General features: G+C 38.3%; 1 pseudogene; it reads left to right on the forward strand.

Moving 5' to 3' along the window:
* Positions 1-4,246: 4,246 nt before the first annotated feature.
* LOC118839916 lies at positions 4,247-10,127 on the forward strand (annotated as a pseudogene).
* Positions 10,128-19,856: the final 9,729 nt, after the last annotated feature.

The following is a 19,856-nucleotide window of genomic DNA, read 5'->3' on the forward strand; positions in this document are numbered from 1 at the left end:
AAAAAGAGAAGCTATAAACATTTTCGACATCCTTTTTATCAACGGCTTCCTCAAGGGGGTAAATCCAGCAATGAAACCTCTGGGTCAAAGGTGATGGACATTTTGATGACTTTATTTACCTAATTGAAATTGCTTTCCAAAATGGTTATACTGATTCACAGTTCCATCAACAATGAATCAGTGTGCCTATCTTTCCACAAGCCCTCCAATATTGACCACTCCCATCTTTTGTCATCTTTGCTAGCTTGCAGAGTATGTGGTGAAATCTTATTTAATTTACATTTTTCTTACTAGTGATTTGGAGCACTCTTTCATGTGGTTATTAATAGCCTGCAATTCTTTTTGTTCATATTCTTTGACCACTTATGTATAGAGGAATGGGTAAAAAAGCATTTCTTAAGTATTTACTATGTGCCTAGGACTGAGATAAGTGCTGAGGACACAAATAGAAAATTGAGACAAGTCCTTCTTTTATGGAGCTCACGTTTTAACTAGGGTAGACAATACAGGAGGATTCTGCTGCAGATCTGATGGAAAGTCTTAAGGTTTAGAGTCAGGCAACCATGCAGCTGAACAGTGGGTAGTCTGGGGACAGTTCAGAGTTCATTTAGTGTAACTCCCAAATGAAACACAATTCTGTTCTATGACTTCTTCATGGGTCTTTTTTGAGAATGAAGGATGAACAACAACTTCCCCAATAAATGCTCATCCTTCCAACACAGATGAAGAACTCAATTCTTCCTGTAGTGGCTCATTCCATTTTAAATTTAGTTCAACAAAAACCTCTTCCATTTTGGATTGTTCTAATAATTAGAAAGGGGTTTTTTTCCTTATAAAAACTATCTCCCTGTATTTTCCATCCATTGGTCTTAGTTTTACTCTCTACGAAGCAAAATTTAAAAAATCTAATCCCCCTTCTCTGGGGCTCATAGTGAACTTCCAAACAATCTCAACACTGAAAACAGAGCATTGAAAAACATTCTTTTTTCTTGTTTATTGTTTTCCATTCTTGGTAGATGCCATAGTGCTGCTGCTGCTGCTTCTCGTCTCATTCATTTATGGTCTGGAAAATTGTTCATTTCTTTAATCTTTTTCTATTCAATCTTCTTGTTTTCCCACTGATGCCAAAACAAATGGCAGCAATGAAACCAAGCTTCTGCGCAGTTTCTGATATTTTTCAATCTCTTGTTCCCTCCTCTATGGCAGCTCAATTGTTACTCCAAGTAGGTCAAAGAGTACTTCACAAAGTAAGTAGAAATTCAGAAAATGTTGCTTCCAGTTCCTTCCTTATCAGGTTCAACATTCTGATTATGCAATTCCTCTCCACCCTCACACACACACACACACACACACACACACGCACGCACGCACATGCACACACACTAATATCCTGTTTTCTACCCTATGTTCCTCTACTCTTCATTGCAGCACTGGGCGCTGCCACGCTGCAGTCCTAGACAGAGCAAGCATCTGGCTTGTGGCTTTTGCTGGTACAGAGAGGGAAAAGGGTAGAGTGGAGTTCCATTGCATGCCCTTTGTTCTTCTTGTGCAGCAATACGAGAATAACACATCTGTTAAGGGTGCTGAGTGAACAAATTAGGGATCAGACTTTTCTGCTGTTAATTGGGTTGTTATCTTATTAGGGTTCTTGGTTTCTTAGCTTTATTTCTTGCACAAAATCCTACTATGGAAATGCTTGAGGATTGGAGAACATGTCTAGGTCAAGTGACTCTGCTGTGTCTAATTTCTTTTTTGCAGGCAGGAAGGCAGGGCAAATTGGGGTTAAGTGATTTGCCCAAGGTCACACAGCTAGTAAATGTGTCAAGTGTCTGAGGCCAGATTTGAACTCAGGTCCCCCTGACTCCAGGACTGGTGCTCTACTCACTGTGCCACCTAGCTGCCCTGGCTGTGTCTATTTTTACATCTATTTGTCCAACCCATAAGAATGTAAGCTTCTTATAATGATTGTTTCAATCTTTGTAGTCCCAGCACCTGGCATAGTGCTTAATAAAAACAGATTGACTGATGGATTGAAAGAGGCCTCCCAAGGGTTGAAGATGGGGGCATTCTATAAATTTGGGGGTCCCTACGTCAAGGTGGTCCTCTATGAGCTGTCTGAAGGTATCAGATAGCTATGTCATTAGACCAACTTGTGATAGATGCTGGGAGAAACAACCAAGATGGCTTCTTAGACTTCCCTTTTGGTACTGGAAAGGCTCCATTTCTGATATGTGTCCATGATGTTTCATAAGTTTTCTTCTCTTTCCAGGAATTCTAGAGTAGTGATTAGTGAGGAAGCAAAAATTGTTATCTCTCACCTCTGTTTTTATATCTTACATCTAACTGCAGATTCATTATTCTTCTCATAGAAATAGAGGGCTACTTCTGTGGCCTTGGCCGAATTCTGAGAAACCTTCCCAGAGGTTCATACCTCCATATTAGCTCATTAGGGGATCCATGGCAAAACAACAATAAAGATTCCAATAAGTTTGCTCACAGAATGAATTTCTGTTATCATCAACTCAATTCTTCTGAGCTAATCACCAGATTCTAAAACTTGCTCTAAGTTCAGTGGAAAAGTAAGTTTTCATTCAGTGCCATTTGTTCAGTACTTTATATTTTGAGGCATCTTGAATCTATGATACAGGTCAGTAGGCAATTACCGGCTGCTAGAATAGGCCACTGCATCCTGACACATCATCCAGCCTTTGCTGAATCTCTCAAGTAAGGATAATTCTAATTGCAGGGAAGTTTTTCCTTACATTAAGCCCAAAGACACCTCTTTGAAGTCTCAACCTACTGCTTCTAGTTTTGTGTCATGAAGCCAAATAGGATAGGCCTAATCCTTTTTCCATACAAAACCCTTTAAAATACTATAAGACAGATAAAATTTCTACCCAGAATCTTCTCTGCTCTAGGTATATCATTCAACCCTATGACAAAAATCAAGAGACCGTTAGTTGTCCTTACTAGCTACCGTCTTCTGGCTGATGTTCATCTTATCAAAATCCTTCCTAAAATGCGGTGCTCATAATTGAACACAATACAGTGGATGTATTGTGCATAAACATGTCTCCTATTTTGTACTTGTTTGGGGGTTTTTAAGCCAAGTGCACTGTTACTCTTATCTCTCTACTGAATTTAATTGTGTAACCCCTATCTGGGAAGGCTTGAAAGTCCCCTGAAGGATAGCCCTGTGACAATGTATCGTTTTAGGGAGAATGACTCCTGATTAGCTGAGATCTTTCTGGAAGAGAGAAACAGAAAAGGGCAGAAGAGGTGAAGAAGGAGTCATGTAACAAAATCTGGATGGCAGACAGCTGTAGACATGAGAGATAAAGCCAATAGCCCATTATGCCCCTTGATTTCCAGTGCCCCCTCCCCGCCCAGATTGCTAAGTCAGGTGAGATCATTTTCTCCCCAATTGAAATGAGATTCCATCCGACTCCTGGGTCATAAAGCAGGCTTTACTCTTGTGTATTCTATTGCCCAAAGTTTAGAGGTGTGGCCTTTTGACTGAGTCTAAGTTTCACAGAACAAATCCTTTTATTAAGGGGATTTATTCTGTAAAGTTTGGATTCAGTTAAAGGGCCGCACTTCAGGACCGAGTGGGCCACATATGACCTAGAGCTGCTGGTTCCTCATCTCTGCAACTAATCTGCATAGCTTCCCCAATTAAAGTTTTACTTGCTTGCTCTGATAAAAATGTTTTCCTGCTAGTCATGACTCTCTTTGGTATAAGATTTGTGTAAGATTTTCTCTCCCATTTGGCAGAAAAGAAGCTAAGCTAGTAGAGATCAAGTTAACTGTTAGCAGAGGCATGCTAGTGAATGTTTAATAACCAGGTCTCTGAAAATGCACAATACGTTTTTGAGTTTAATAGGCATTATTAAAATTGTCTTCGTCACTTTAAAGTCTAAACAATCCACAAAACACTAAATCAAACCTTGATATGTAATGCTTGTCAGTTTCTAAGGTGTAAAAACACACTGGTTAACAAGTGGCTCTCAGGGGCCTATGTAAGCTGACTCCAGCACATCCCCAACTGTTGGGGTGGAACTACTTTTCCTTACACAATGACCAGGGAAAGTAGATTTTATCTGGACCCCTCCTAAAGAATTGGACCATTCTTCCTTCCCCTCCCCCTCCCCACCATCTGGCTCCCAGAGCCCAATGGTGGCAAAAATGGAGTAGCCAGAGCAGCAACACTGAGGGAGAAACTAGCTATTTGAATTGCCATGAACCCAGCAAAGGTTGGCCTGATGCCCTAACACCAAAACCACTTTAGAAGTATGTATTTAGGGAATCCTATCATTGCCCACATCACTAGGGCCAGCAGCACTGCCCCCTCAGGAGGCAATAAAATTGTGTAATATCGTAGTCATGGAGTACATGCTGAATAAGTTGAAGAATACCATTGGAAAAGTAACAGCTGATGTCACCAATGCAATAACACACAGTTCAGTCACCAAGGAGTCTGACATTGGTTGGGGTGGCAATGAGTTAGTTTGGGTTTTTAACAGCACAAAGAAGGGCAACTAAACACGAATCGCTTGGTAATTTGCACAGAACCAATACATGCAAGCTTAGTCAACGTTCTTGGTAACTAGGAAACTTTGCCTTCCACAGTGTCTGCTGATATTAAGGATTACGAACTTTACGATATAGAAACAATATATGGTTTACTTCAAGTTTCTGAAGAACTGTCATTTTTATGTAGCAGTGTAAAAATCATTCATGGAAACCTTACTCTGGAAAAATATGCTGAATAAAGCCGGAGCTGGAAACTAATGGGCTTAAATTTTTTTATATCATTAACCAATACATCTGAAGATTGTTTCTTGTAAAGAATAGTATTCAATTTGTCATCATTATGCTTGCCAAATTCTGAATATTTGGTTCCTGAATACATACTTTCTGTGAATTGTTAGACAACTTTAGGAGCTACTGTTTATACTATATTTAATAAAGAAAAATCTATCTTTGAAGTCAACAAGCAAGATATATAAATATATATACATATATGTATATATATTCACATATGTGCATATGTATCTATGTGTATGTGTGTTTGTTTCAGTAGGCAATTGGATCGGCTGATTTATCTAGGATTCAGTTCTCTACAGAATAATACCTGAGTAAGACTATGAACATGTGAAATTACTTTTAAATATGACTCCACTTGTAAGACCAGATACAGATCAAAATGACAAAGATTGCCTTCTTTGATGATGTTTTTTATTTTGACTTTTTTATTCCAAAGAGATAATCTCTAGAAATCAGTTTTTTGAAGAACTTAAAAAGCTTCTGACCAAACTACCCAAGTGCATGGTAGTACAAAGAATTCTGCCTTGCCTGACCTCAGAATTTGTAAACCCTGATAAGCTACCTTTGACTTTGTTGCCCAGTGTTTTACTAATTTTTGCAGACAGTGCAAAAGAGGAGTATGTCAAGTTAATTCTACCTGACCTTGGCCATCTTTAAACAGAAAGAGTCTATTGAGAGTTTGTTAATTTTCCTAAAGGAAAAAAAAGGGGGAGGGGGAATTTGCTACTATCTAAAACTCTTCCAGATGAAATAAAGAACAGTATTCTACCATTGGTTTATAGAACTTTAGAATCTTTGATTCAGATCTGAGAAATCTGCCTAAACATCATTCCAAACTTTGTAAACTTCAAAGCCTATCCATCCCTGAAAACTCACTTGACACCAAGAATTAAAACTGTGTGTTTACAAACATCTTCCCTTGCTGCTCGTGTAAATTCATTAGTGTGCTTAGGAAAGATTTTGGAATACATGGATAAGTAATTTGTACATGATGACATTCTACCCTTTCTACAAGAAATTCCTTCCAAGGAATCTGCAATCCTCATGGGAATTTCAGGTATTTACAAGTGTACTTTTATACCAAAGAGTAGCTTGCTGGAAAACTATTACCTCTTTTGATTCTTCATAGTATTAAAAAGTAATCTTAATCTCAGTTCAATTCTTTTATTTTGGTCATAAAAGAGATACTTAATAGATTGGAAGCTGAATATAAAACCAAACTGGAGTGATTTCACTTAATGCAAAACAAAATGAGGAGGGAGGCAAGATGACAGATTAGGAGCAGCAATCCAGCCAAACTCTCCCACTATTCCTGTCCAAACAACATTAAATAACTCTTCAACGACAATTCTGGAGTAGCAGAGCCAACAGAAGGTCAGAGTGAGACTTTTTTCCAGCCCAAAACAACTTAGGAGGTCAGAAGGAAAGGTCTGTGACACTGAGGTGGGGGCCACCTAGTGTGCACACAGTGGCAGCAGTGGTGGGCCTAGGAGCGGTTTGCAACAGCAGCTTCAGGTACTCGGAGATAGAGACAATAAAGGGATTAGATAACTAATCAGAAAGAAATTACAGGGGACCCTGAGTTAACTGTGGGTCTGTGTGGACACTGTGACTAGGTACTGTTTGGCAATTCTATTGCCCACTTGCAGTTCTGGATTCCAGGGCAGAGAGGAACACTAGAACTTGTGGCTGCAGGGGAATAAAGAACATGGTCACAGTTTCAGGGCCTAGAGCAGTGCTAGAACTTGTGGCTGCAAGGGATCAAAGGGCCTTCTTGGGTAAAGACCAAAGTGCAGGCCAAGAGAGATTACATACCTCCTTGGATGCACCCACCTTAGAAGCAGCAAAAATTTACAGACCTGGGACAGTGCATCCCTACTCCCAGAGGAGTAGAGCACAACTTCAACATAAAGTTCAGAGTCTAGAAATAGGCTGGACAAATGAGCAAACCAGATTTTAAAAAAAGTACCAGATTATAAAAAGCTATTATGGTGGCAAGGAAGATCAGGACACAAACTCAGTAGAAGACATGAAAAACACTACAAGCAAAGTATCAAAGGAAAAAGCAAACTGGACACAAATCCAACAAGATTTCCTGAAAAAACTAAAGAGATAAGAGTGGTAGAAGAAAAAGTGGGGAAAGAAATGAGAATGGTGCAAGCAAATTATGAAAAAAGAACAGCTTGGTAAAAGAGGCACAAAAATTCACTGAAGAAAATAACTCCTTAAAAAGCAGAATTGGCTAAATGGACAAAGAGATACAAAAGTTCACTGAAGAAAATAATTTCTTAAAAATTAGAACTGGGCAAGTGGAAGCTGACTCCATGAGACATTAAGAAACAATAAAACAGGGGCAGCTAGGTGGCGCAGTGAGTAGAGCACTGGCCCTGGAGTCAGGAGGACCCGAGTTCAAATTCGGCCTCAGACACTTGACACACTTACTAGCTGTGTGACCTTGGGCAAGTCACTTAACCCCAATTGCCCTGCCTTCCCCCCTCAAAAACAAAAACAAACAAAGAAACAATAAAACAAGGTCAAAAAATGAAAAAATAGAAGAAAATGAAAAATATCTCATACCACCAATCTGGATAAAAGAACTAGGAGAGATAATTTAAGAATTACTGTACTATCTAAAAGCCATGATCAAAAAAGAATCCAGATATCATATTTTAAGAAATTATCAAGGAAAATAGCCTCAAATCCTAGGGACAAAGGGTAAAGCAGAAACTGAAAGAATACACTGATCACCTCTGGAAAGAGTTGCCAAAATAAAAACTCCCAGGAATAATTCCAGTTAAATTCCAGAGCTCCCAGGTCAAGGGGAAACTATTTCAACCAGCCAGAAAGAAATCATTCAAATATTATGAAGCCATTTTCAGGATCACACAAGATTTAGCAACAGGAGCAAAGGGCTTTTAATATGATATTCTGGAGGGTAAAAGACCTAGGATTACAATAAAGAATAATCTACCCAGCAAAACAGTATAATCCTTCAAGGGAAAAAAATAGATATTTAATGAAATAAACTACTTTTAAGCATGCCTGATGAAAACATAAGAGCTGAATAGAAAATCTGACATTTACACACAATACTCAAGAGAAGCATAAAATGGCTATGAGATTGTGCAGCAGATTGAGCTCTGGACCTGGAGTAAGGAAGAGTTCAAAGGCAGCCTCAGACACTTTTATCTGTGTGACCCTGGGCAAGTCACTTTACCTCTGCCCCTGTTTCATCAATTATAAAATGGGAATTATAGCACCTACCTCAGAGGATTGTGATGATCAAATGAGATATTTGTAAAGAATTTGGCATGTCTAGCACATAGTAGGTGCTTAATAAATGCTTATTCATTTATTCCTCCTCTGCTCTTTTGTAATTTCTTATAATGCAATTTCATTGTATTCATATGCCACAGAATATTTAACAATTCCCCAATTGCCTAAGATAAATTTTAGGTACCACCCCTAAAATTCTTAAGTTCTTTGTTTTTCTTTCCTTCTCTCTTTCCCCACCCACTTTTAATCTTCCCTTCATTATCAGGTAGTTTTGCTCTAGACTATTCCCTGTCCAGTATCAATCTCCCTCTTAATTCACCTGTCCCTATCCCTTTTATTTTTTAGTTGGTGCATTTATATACCCCTTGCACGTTTGAGTGTGTATGTAGGCTCAATCTTTCTTTGTCTATTTCACTTGAGTGGGGTTGATGCCCACTCTTCCCATCCCTTCCTCCATGCTTATAGTCTCTGACAGTCCAATTAGTAGAAATAGCAAGGGAAGGAATGCAAATTAAAACAACTCTCTGGTTGGTGATAAGATGGCCAAACTCATACACTGTTGGTGGAACTGTGAATTACTCTAACCATTCTGGAAAAGTTTGGATTTATGCAAGAAAACTTACAAAGCTGTTTACATCCTTGGACACCCTCCCAGTCATGCCAAGGATGTATGCAATATTCATAGTATCATTTTATGAAGCAGAGGCAAAAAAAAAAATCAAAAGTGTGTTCATAAGTTGTTGATGGACTGAAATAAAATATATAAGAATATAATAGAATTTTACGAAGAAATTCAGAGGAATTCAGAGAAACAAGAGAATTTTATAAACTGATAAAGGTCAAATAAGCAGAACCAGGAGAACAGTATATGCCATGACTACAGAAAACACCAAAAATTAGGTGTTAAAATTCTGATTAATTGTAATGATGAATCTTAACCCTGAAGAAATAATGACAAAGCACATCTACATTTGCTGAATGGAGATATGGCAAGCTACAGATATTGAATTGCTAGATGCAAATCGATTTTTTTCCTCTGTTGCATGGGAGAGTTCAATGTGGATGAGAGGTTTATGGATAAATGATTGTTGTGTACAAACAAAAGGTATCAACATATTTTTTAAAAAATATATAAAGTGAGCAATGAGCCTTGGACTTATAGACAAATCCGGGAACTAAGTCTCCCTCTGATAATTACTAGCTGTCACTAAAGGCAAATGATTAATTTCTCTTACTCTCATTGGTCTCCTGTGCAAAATGGGGATAATAATATGTATGTGTACTATGTATCATACAGGTTGTTATGAGAAAACTGATTTGTAAGTGCTCCAGAAATGTGGGAGAGAGGGGAAAAGAGCAAAAATCTTTGGATATCACCAATCAAATTAATGCATCTGGAGAGAAAAATACTGGTAGTCAGACATCACTTATACTTGAAGAGAAGCAAAAGTTAGCAAAAGAGCAAGATCAGGTCTAAAGGTTGGAATCAGCAGCCATTTCAATCACAGTTCTGCACACCTTCAGTGCCCATCAAGCAAAAGACTTGACAGATATTTTGATAATGTCTCCCTGATCAACTTTTCTCTTAGCACTCCTAAAATTTCAGCTTCTGATAGCTTCTGAAATTTGATAAATGGTCTAAAACAGAATGGACTTTCAGACCTAAAGATTCATCCTTCCGGTGAATACTAATCAGCATCTGTTCAGTGGCCCAAGCACACCTGAAATGATCAAGATGACCCTGGGAATGCCTTCTACTTTGCCAAACCTATGTGTTCCAAATGTTTCAGCTGGAGTTTCACAGCAGACCCCACACAGATCCGCAGATATGTCCTCTCTAGACAAACTGCTTGGGTCTCAGAAACTCAAAGTAGAATGAACCAATTCTCTTGACAGAAATCAAACTAAAACGGCATAATCAATTGGTACCTTTACATGGATTCCCAATGAAAAGCATTTCAGTAATGGCAATACAACTCAACATTGTAGGAAAAACTACTTTTGGTTTGTATGGTAATCCTTAACTTACAAAACTTTATAGTCTGCAAATATGACTAATAGTAATTCAGTAGATTTAAAAGCTCTTTTTTTGGGTAAGAGATCTTGTTTTCATTTTGAAGAAGCAATTTCATTTTAATCAAGGGTAAATGTATTTCCATTTTTCTGTGTTTTATTTTTATTTATTTATTTATATTTTATTTTTTATATATTTTATATTACATTTTATACTATATTTCATACAAATATTTATTTATTTATTTATTGGACTTTCCATATAGGATGCTAAGAGGTTTCATGAAAGAAAACAAGTAAATTCATATTAGTATTGTAGTGATGTATTCTATTAATTGTACATATTGAAGGGATATGTGGGGTGTTCAGGGAGGACTTCTTGAAGAGGTACAATGATATCACAAAGGTGGTGTCTTGACTTGCTCATGAATTGGATTTAAGTGAGGCAGAGCTACACAAAGTCATCAGCCTCACTCTCTCCTCCAGAGTCATCGAAGTCCAGTGGCAGGATAAAAGTCAAGATGACTGGTGATGGCCCAGGATGTAAGGGGTACCCTTGGCCTTTCTAAATTAAGTGCCACAAGTTGTATCAGCCTGGACAAATCACTTAACCCCAATTACTTCCCAAAACAAAAAGTAAATAAATGAAGTGCCACCAGGGTACATGCCTTAAATCTTTTTAAGTCTAAATTTTAATATATGTTTAATTCAATTGCAACACTGATTTCTGAATTGGTATCACTGTAAGTAAAGCCCATTATAAGCATATAAAAAGGATCAAGTTACTTGGTTTTTCCAATCTTTATGCTCTTGTTTTCTAGAAAAGTCTAAGAAAATATTACAAAATTTAACTCATCTTACTTTTCCTTGGTTCAGACTATAAAAGCATCATAAACCATCTTCATTGCAAAACTAATCAGTATAAAAATGTTTTAGCAGGATTTGCTTCACATGATAATGAACTGCATTGATATGTTTACTGGGGCATGTCTTGAATCATTTAACTTTTTACTGTATCAGACACGGAAGAAGAACCCAGACCAATGTGTAATTGGAAAAAGCACTCTGGTACAATCACCCTGGTTCCTGCCTCCTAATTGTGTTTTAAACTAAAATATTATGTATGGCCCAAAGACATTTCTCATATATGAAGCATTGCTTAGTTAATTGCTTTTCCTAGCCGTGTGAGAGCTGTTAATCTTGGGAGGTTTGGGGTTTTTTCCCCTCTCTGAGTACCTTATTCATGACTTCTCTTCACCTTTTGACACAGTTGACAAGTCACTTCCCCTGGATAATCATTTTTCCCTTCCCAAACAATAATTCAATGAAAGACTTTCATGCAATCCTGGTGAAAACACTGGGTAGACTCTCAGAAACACAAAGAGAAAATGAGAAGGGGCTAAATGAGGTTGAAGTGCTTACATTCGAATGAGGGAGAAGAGACTAGGAAGACTAAAAGAGCCTCCATAATACCAAGGTCTTCAAGGGTCACAGAAAGACAAATTCAAAGCTTAGGTGTGGCGTGTCCTGTTTTGTTGATTCAAAGAGAGAAAAGAAAATGGAGGGACAAGTAGACACACTTGGAATAATCTCTCTTCCTTTGCATTCTACAACCAAGGCTTGGTTCTCATGCTACCTATCTGACCTTTCTTTTTTAATCTCCATTTCTTGCCCCTTCAGCATGTACCTCCCTTAAAGTCACTGAGTCTTCTTACTTTACACTCACCCTAGTTAATTTCATCTGCACCCATGAGTTCAATGATCATTTTTACATAGATAACTCCCAAATCTACATAACAAGTCCTCATCTTTTTATTTTTTAACTTCACCTCTCTTCTGAACTTTCATAACGAACTTAATTACCTGCTGGATATCTCAGTGAGGATGTCTAATCAGCATCTCAAACCCACGACCAAAACAAAGGCCATCCCCCTTCAGCCTGCTCCTTTGAACTTCCCTGGTTTGTTGACAACCTTACCATCTTTCGAGTCACCCAGGTTCATGGTCTCATGAATAATGCTTAACACTTCCCTCACCTCCTAGTTCCCACATTAAATCAGGGACCAAGTTGTGATAGGACCATTACCTACCAGTGTTTCTCCCCCACCCTCACTCCCAACCTCCCTAACATGGGTTACACTAGTTTGTCTCTAAAGGGTAACAAAGCTGTGTGTGGGAACTGACTGGCCAAGAGGGCAGGGCTCCAATGTGCCAATCTTGACAATCAACATTTATTTAGCACCTAATATGTTGCCAAGCATAAGTGCTAGGGATACAAAAATAGGCAAAAGGCAATTTCTACTCTCATCTAGCTTACAATCTACTGGGAAAGACAACATGCAAATATATATAAAGCAAGCTATATAAAGGATAAATAGGAAATAATTAACAGAGGAGGCATTATAATTAAAAAGAGCCTGGGAAAACCCTCCTGTAAAAGACGAGATTTTCCAGGATACTGTGCCCTTTTCTTAGATGTTTCCATTAAATGAGACAAACAATATAAAAATTGAAATCCAACCACAAGATGGTAAATTTTTTCAAGGGATAGGAGGAATGGAGAGCATAAAATCTTACGCTTTCTCCTCCCCCCTCTGAGAAATTTACTCTTTGAAAATGAGATTTCCATTTTTAATTCTTCAGTAAATACCGTTTTGGGTAACGTTTTGTTTATTAATAAAATGAGGACAATACTCCCTTCTTTAGCCTTCATAGGACTTTTGGGAAAATCAAATGAGATATTGTATGTGAAAGTGCTTTATGAACTGTCAAGTCCTATGTAAGAAGGGGTGGCAATGTATCATGATTTCTGGGCTTTCAGACAAACTGTAGCAATATCTTCATTAAATATATATATATAGAGATCTTTAATGTTTTATGATAGTAACTGACATTTGTATAGTACTGTAAGGTTTCGAAACACTTTCCTCAAACCAACCCTGCTGGGTAGACATTTATGTAAATTTTCTTCTGAGAAATATTTCAGTTTAAGATTTTCTGTGAAATGTCAGGTGAAACTGGAATAACAAATAATTTCTTTCCCTTGTGTTCTCCATATGAATTGTAATCATATTTAGAAGATGTTTCCCAAACACTGATTTTGGAAATGTCACTACTTTTATTGATTTTTAAATAACTGGGGAAGGGGAAAAGTCAGTATTTTTTTCAAAAGGTATATAGTGCTATAATAAAAGTTGGGGGAAAAAAAGATGAGATTTTAGTTGGGACTTAAAGTTACAGCTTCCTGGTCACCTATGGCCATACTGATGCAGCTTCCTGTCCACCTAAGGACATAAAAAGGCCCAGTCATACGGAGTTAAAGCCCTTCAAATTTGTCAGATGTTCCAAAACCACAAGAGTCACCATATCCTAACTAGATGCCTTTCCATGTGGAGACAAGGGGTGGGGAGAGGGAAAGATACATTTATCCACTGTAACTCTAATACCTTCTTTGAATATCTTTTCATAAGCTATATGGTTAAGTAAGCCTTCTTTTGTTAACTGCTGAATAACCCACATGCCTCATTTAATTCCAACATCGAACCTGAATTAGCAGGATACTACTCTGAATCACATCTTACACAGTCTACTCTCCGTATCTTAAATTTCTCCTCTTCTCTCCAATCCCAAAGCTACTATCCTAGTTCAAGCCATCAAGACACTTTGCCTGAACTATTGTAATAGTGTTAAGTGGTCTGTTTCGATTCTATTTTCTAGCCCTTCCAGCACACAGCCACCAAAAGTCTTACTAAAACACAGATCTAACAACATGATTTTTCTGGCCTACTTTTCTCTATCTAAAACAAACTTCAGGACAAGATTAGGATTCATTATACACATTTGAGAGACTTCTGTGCAGAAATAATTGAACTCGGGATGGCTATTGAAGGATTGTCTTTCCTGGCCATGTTCCCTTTTTCTTCTTGGTATTCCCTTATTCCCACTTTTTGTAACCCCTTGATATCTGTATCTTTAATGTCTAGAAATATCCAAGCTAGAAACTCCCAGTTTTCTAGCTGTTTAATGTATTCCTGTGATCTCAGACCCCTTTATAACAGGACCCTTCCCTTCCCTATAAAACACCCTAACAGCTACAATCAAGAAGCTGCCAACTAGCTATTTGAATTGTCATGAACCCAGCAGACGTTGGGCTGATGCCCTAACACCAAAACTACTTTAGAAGGTCTCAAGTATGTACTTAGGGAATCCTATCATTGCCCATATCACTAGGGCTGGAACCAAAACCACCTTCCTGCAATAGACTGAAGACCATTGTACCCAATACTCCCTGGTGATGGTGCTTGTATCATTTCCTTAAACCTTTTCAAGTCTAATTTTGAAGTGTTAATCTCAGCACCAATATGAAGATAGGTGAACTACTTTCATTTAGAATTATTAGTCCTGGCCACTATGAAAGGGGCTCACCGTGTGCTCTAATATTCTTTTCTCTAAAAAGGAAGTTCTTAATCTGGGGCACAAAAACTTTTAAAAAAATATTTTGATAACTATTTCAAAATAATTGACTTTCTTTATAATTCTACATATTTTTGAAATTTAAAAATATTCTAACAAGGGGTCCATAGGTTTCACAAAAGTTTCAAAGGTAACTACAACACAGAAAAGTTTAAGAGCCCATTTTCAAGAAAAGCACTAATAGCTAACAGTAACTGACTTGTATATAGTACTTTAAGGTCTTTAAAGCACTTGATATATATTGTCACATTTGATCCTCACAATAAAAATAGATGCTATGATATGACATTTTTTACTTAAAGAGGAAACTGAGGCTGAGAGACTAAGCCACTTGCCCAGACCACCCATGTAGGCAGGAGGTGAAGTCATCTTTTCTACTGCAAATCCTGCACCCTATCCAAACTCACCACCACTTTGCAGCATCTTGCTCTGACTTCAAGGCTCAGCTCACAGAACCTTAACAGTATGCACAAAATCCAACAGGCTTTGCAGAATGATTAGATGGCCTAGTCAGCAATGAAACAGATCTTTTTGACTCACGATGGAAAATGCTGTCCACTATGGAGTCTGAATGCAGATTAAAGCATACTATTTTCACTTTTTGGTTTTTTGCGCCTTTTCCCTTTTGTTCCATTTCTTCTTTCACAACGTGACTAATGTGGAAATGTGTTTACATGATTGCACATGTATAACTTATATCAGATTCCTTGCCATTTTGGGGAAGGGGAGGTGGGAGTAAAGGAGAGAGAAAAAAATTTGAAACTCAAAATCTTATAAAAAATTAATGTCAAAAACTGTCTTAACATATAATTAGAAAAAATAAAATACTATTTACTAAAAAGAAAGAAACAGATCTTTTTTATTACACATGATTGAGGGGGTGCCCAATAAGTCTCTCACGCTAGCGCTGGGACCAAAACCCTCCAAAAGTGAGTGGCTATCAATCCCCTTTCACTCTGAGGCTGAAACCGATCTCTCCAAAGCAGGACTGGGAGACAGCCATGAGTGCAACCAAGGAGGCAGGATAATAAAAGGATCATGACTTAGGAATGGATAGGCTCAAGATTCTGAACTTATCCACTACAACCTCTGCATTTCATAGAAGAGGAAAATGAGACCTAGGGTGGTTAAAACTTGCCCAAAGTCACCCAGATAGTAAATGGCAAAGCTGGAATTTCAACCCAATTCTCCTAACTTTAAATCCACTATTCTTTCCATGTTGTTTATGGACCTCATGAGCTTCAGCATACAAAAGATAAGAGTCCACAATGGTCTAGGTCTAGGTCTAGGTCTTTTGAGTTGATACAGATCACAGCAGATGACTCAATGGCAACTACTCATTGAGAACAGCTCTGGTATTTTAAAGGAAGGAAAAAAATACTCAAGTAGTTTTGATAGTTCCTACCACTTAGAGGAACAGGTATAAGACACCAATCACCTAGGGAGATGTTAATTTCTAGTCTGGAACAGAAGATTGCAGATATGAAGGTTCCAGAGAAGAGGTGGGGCACAATGAGATGGGGGAAAGACTGCTTGTTAGAGAATGACTAGGCCAGAAATTCTACACGTTTTGTCCAGAATATATTACTCGCCTGGTAGATCAGGCCATAGATTATACTTTAATTAGATTTTAGCAAATCATTTGACAAATATCCTTGCAGGAAAAATGGAAAGATGTCAGCTAGTCAATTATAGTACTTATTCAGAACTGGTTAAATGACCAAACCTGAGTAGTAATTCATTCAATGTAAACTCGAAAAGTCTCCAGCACAACAGCTCAGGGACCTAAACTTGGGCCTATGCTATTTAATGTTTTGACTAATGATTTGAACAAAGTAATAGATAAAATTACCATTAAACTTTCAGGTAACATAAGGTTGAGAGCTAACACAAACCTTTGCAGACGAAAACCCTGGGCTGAATTTATAGTTATCCTTATTAAATTTATTCTAGTCTTGGTTAGTTGGTTGTTCTTTGTTTTCGAGGACTATCAAAATGACATCACTATGTTGGAATCAAGGTACGGTGTGTCTGACGATACCTGATCAGACCAGTAGCTGCTCAGAATACTCTACCACAGGTCAGGCACAAATAGTTCACGTAAGCATTTAGAGACATCTCTAAATTTTAAGCATCTCAGGTTTTTTTTGAGCTATTGCTATCCTGCTTCACTCACAGAATATAGCACATTCTTTGATTAAGGTCCTGTGCCAGGGGTTCGCATGACCCACAATCGATTCCAAAGTTTTTCAGAGAGACATTGAGAGTATCCCTGCATTGCTTCTTCTGACCACCATGTGAGTACTTACCCTGTGTGAGTCTTTTAGGCAAACACATGTTTGGCATTTGAACAATGTAGCCACCCTATTGGAAATGAGCTCTCTGCAGTACAGTTTGAATGCTTGGCAATTTAGCTCGAGAATAGACCACAGTGTCCAGCACTTTATGTTGCCAGGTGATCTTCAAAATCTAAGATAATTCAAATGCAAACAGTGGTTTCCTGGCATGATACTGATATATTGTCCTGGTTTCACAGGCATATAACAATGAGGTCACCATAATGGCTCTGCAGACCTGCAGTATGGGTAGGCAGTCTAATACCTCTGCTCTCCCACACTTTCCTTCAGAGCCTCCCAAACACTGAGCTAACTCTGGCAATGCATGTGTCAACTTCATCATCTCCATGGACATCCTTAGAAAGTATACTGTCAAGGTAAGTGAACTTATCCACAATATTCAAAATTTTTGCATTTGCTATAATCAACGGCTCTACATATAGATGGTGTGGCGCTGGCTGGTGTGTTTTCTTGGTGTTGTTAGGCCAAAACTAGCACAAGCAGCAGAAAATCAATCCATACTTTGTTGCATCTCAGCTTCCAAGACTGCATTGAGTGCACAATCATCTGTAAAACAAAAAAAAATCATGCACCAATTCTCCTTCCACTTAGTTTTGGCTTACAACCTTTTCAAGTTAAATAATTTACCAGTGTAGTAGCTGACCTTGATGCCTGCCATTTTCATTCTCATTGAAGGCCATCTGACAACATCGCTGAAAACATCATACTAAAAAACAGCACGGGAGCAAACACAGAGCCTTGCTTCACTCCATTAGTGTGACAGCATTGCCCATCATCCAGAATCCAAGCAAGCTGACCATCATGAAACTGACATACAATACTGATGAACTCTGCACAACTAAATTTTGGCATAATATTCCACAAGCCCTCACAACTGACAGTATCAAAGGCTTCGGTCAGATCAACAAATGTTGTGTACAGACCTCTTTCTTCTGGCATTTTTCCTGAAGTTGTTGGGTAGCAAACACCGTATCTTTCTGAAGCCACAGGACTCTAGCAAGAATCTTACCAGCAATGACTGAGACACCCCCGCCCCCCGCCCACCCCGTGATCTATTTCCTTTGCCTTTATAGAGATGCACAATGGAAACATCCTTGAACTCCTGGGGAATAATAACCTTCTCATGCCCTATAACATGGAAGATTGCAGTCAGCTTTTGTATGAGAAGTGGACACCCCACCTTATAAATCTCAGCTGGAAAAGAATCAGCACCAGGCATGATGAGGAGCCTAATGGCATTCAAAACCTCTTCTTCAGTTGTAAGTCTGGCTAGAGAGTAATTACCTTTAACCTGATATATAAGGTCAATGACTTCAACATTGATTGATGATGGTCTGTTGAGAACATTATGGAAGTGTTCAGCCCATCTCTCCAGGACCATGGCCTTATCACTCATCAATATGGCTTCATCAGCATGGAGTAACTGAGATGCACCATAGGTCTTTGGCCCATAAACAGCCTTCAGGGGATCATAAAAGTGCTTTGGATTGTTATCATCAGCATAAAACTGAATTTTATCTGCCTTTTTACTGAGCCAAGAATGCTGCATCTCTCTAAGGTTCACTAGCACTTTACTTTTGATGGAGTTAAACACAGCCTTCTTAGAGACAGATGAATTATCTTGCTGGTAGACCCTGTGGACTTCTTGCTTTTCATTTGGCAGCTTCTGAACTTCCCTATCATTTTCATCAAACCAATCTTCATGTTTGAGTGATCTGGCCCAGATGAGTAAATAAGGTGCTGTACATCAAATCTCTGAAAACTGCTTTTCTGCTGCACTGTGTGTTGGCTCAACTTTCCCTTCAAGTCAGCTACAAGATCTTCCCGCTTGGAGAAGCCCTCTAACCTGTTGACATTAAGTCTTCTGTTAGTCATTTTGCCTTTCAGCTGTCACTTTTGTTGAATGCGAATATTTAGCTTGGAGAGGATATGTCTGAATAGTCCAGCACTCTGTGCCACATATTGTCTTTGTCACTCTCATATCCTATCTCTTCTCTTTACAGTGACACAGTCTATTAAGTGCCAATATTTGTTGCAACAGTGCATCCACAAAGTTTTGTTGCTTTTAGGTAAATGAAAGACAGTGTTGGTGATAAGAAGATAATGAGACGCACATGTCTTCAGTAGTAACTGACCACTGCTCTTGCCGTTTCCAGCTCCATTCCTTCCAAGGACTTCATGCTATGTCTGGTACACAGAATTACGTCTGCCCTCTTTGGCATACGGATGATGAGAGCCTCCAGGTCTTCAACAAATTTTTCTTTGACCTCATCAGGGTTTGTCATGGTAGGAAAATATGCACTGATGAGGGTGGCATGGTGCTTTCCTACAAATGGCAACTGCATTGTCATGAGTCTGTCATTCACTTCTTTTGGTGGGCATACAAGCTCGCTGACTAGATTAGTTTTGATTTCAGACCTAAACCAGCTTCACGGCATTCTTCACTGCAGTCACTCCAGAAAACCGTGTATCCAGCTCCAACTTCAATAAGCTGGCTTCATTCGCCAGCCTTGTTTCACTTAGGGCTTTGATTAGAATAAATTCAATTGGGATAACCATAAAGTCTTACATTTAGATTCAAGAAAAATAATTTTACAAGTTCATGACGGGGGAAGTGAATATCTTCCTTGCCAAACTCCCTATTGTTTTTTAATCCCAGTTCTTCATATACATTTTAAAGAAAACAATTTTCAGCAATCTTCAAAGTTCTCCTGCATTTGATGAATGAAAACAATTTACACATTATCAGACATGGCCAATGTATGGATTTGTTTTGCTTGATCATGCATAATTGTTATAAGGGTATTGATTTTTTTAATAAGCAGATTTTTGGAGAGATTTTTAGTAGAAAAGGAGAAAAAGGCATAAAAAAAAAACAGGAGATTAGGAAGGAGACATGGACAACCAGGA

The sequence above is a fragment of the Trichosurus vulpecula genome, chromosome 2 (genome assembly GCF_011100635.1).
Source record: "Trichosurus vulpecula isolate mTriVul1 chromosome 2, mTriVul1.pri, whole genome shotgun sequence".
NCBI classification, from domain to species: Eukaryota; Metazoa; Chordata; class Mammalia; order Diprotodontia; family Phalangeridae; genus Trichosurus; species Trichosurus vulpecula.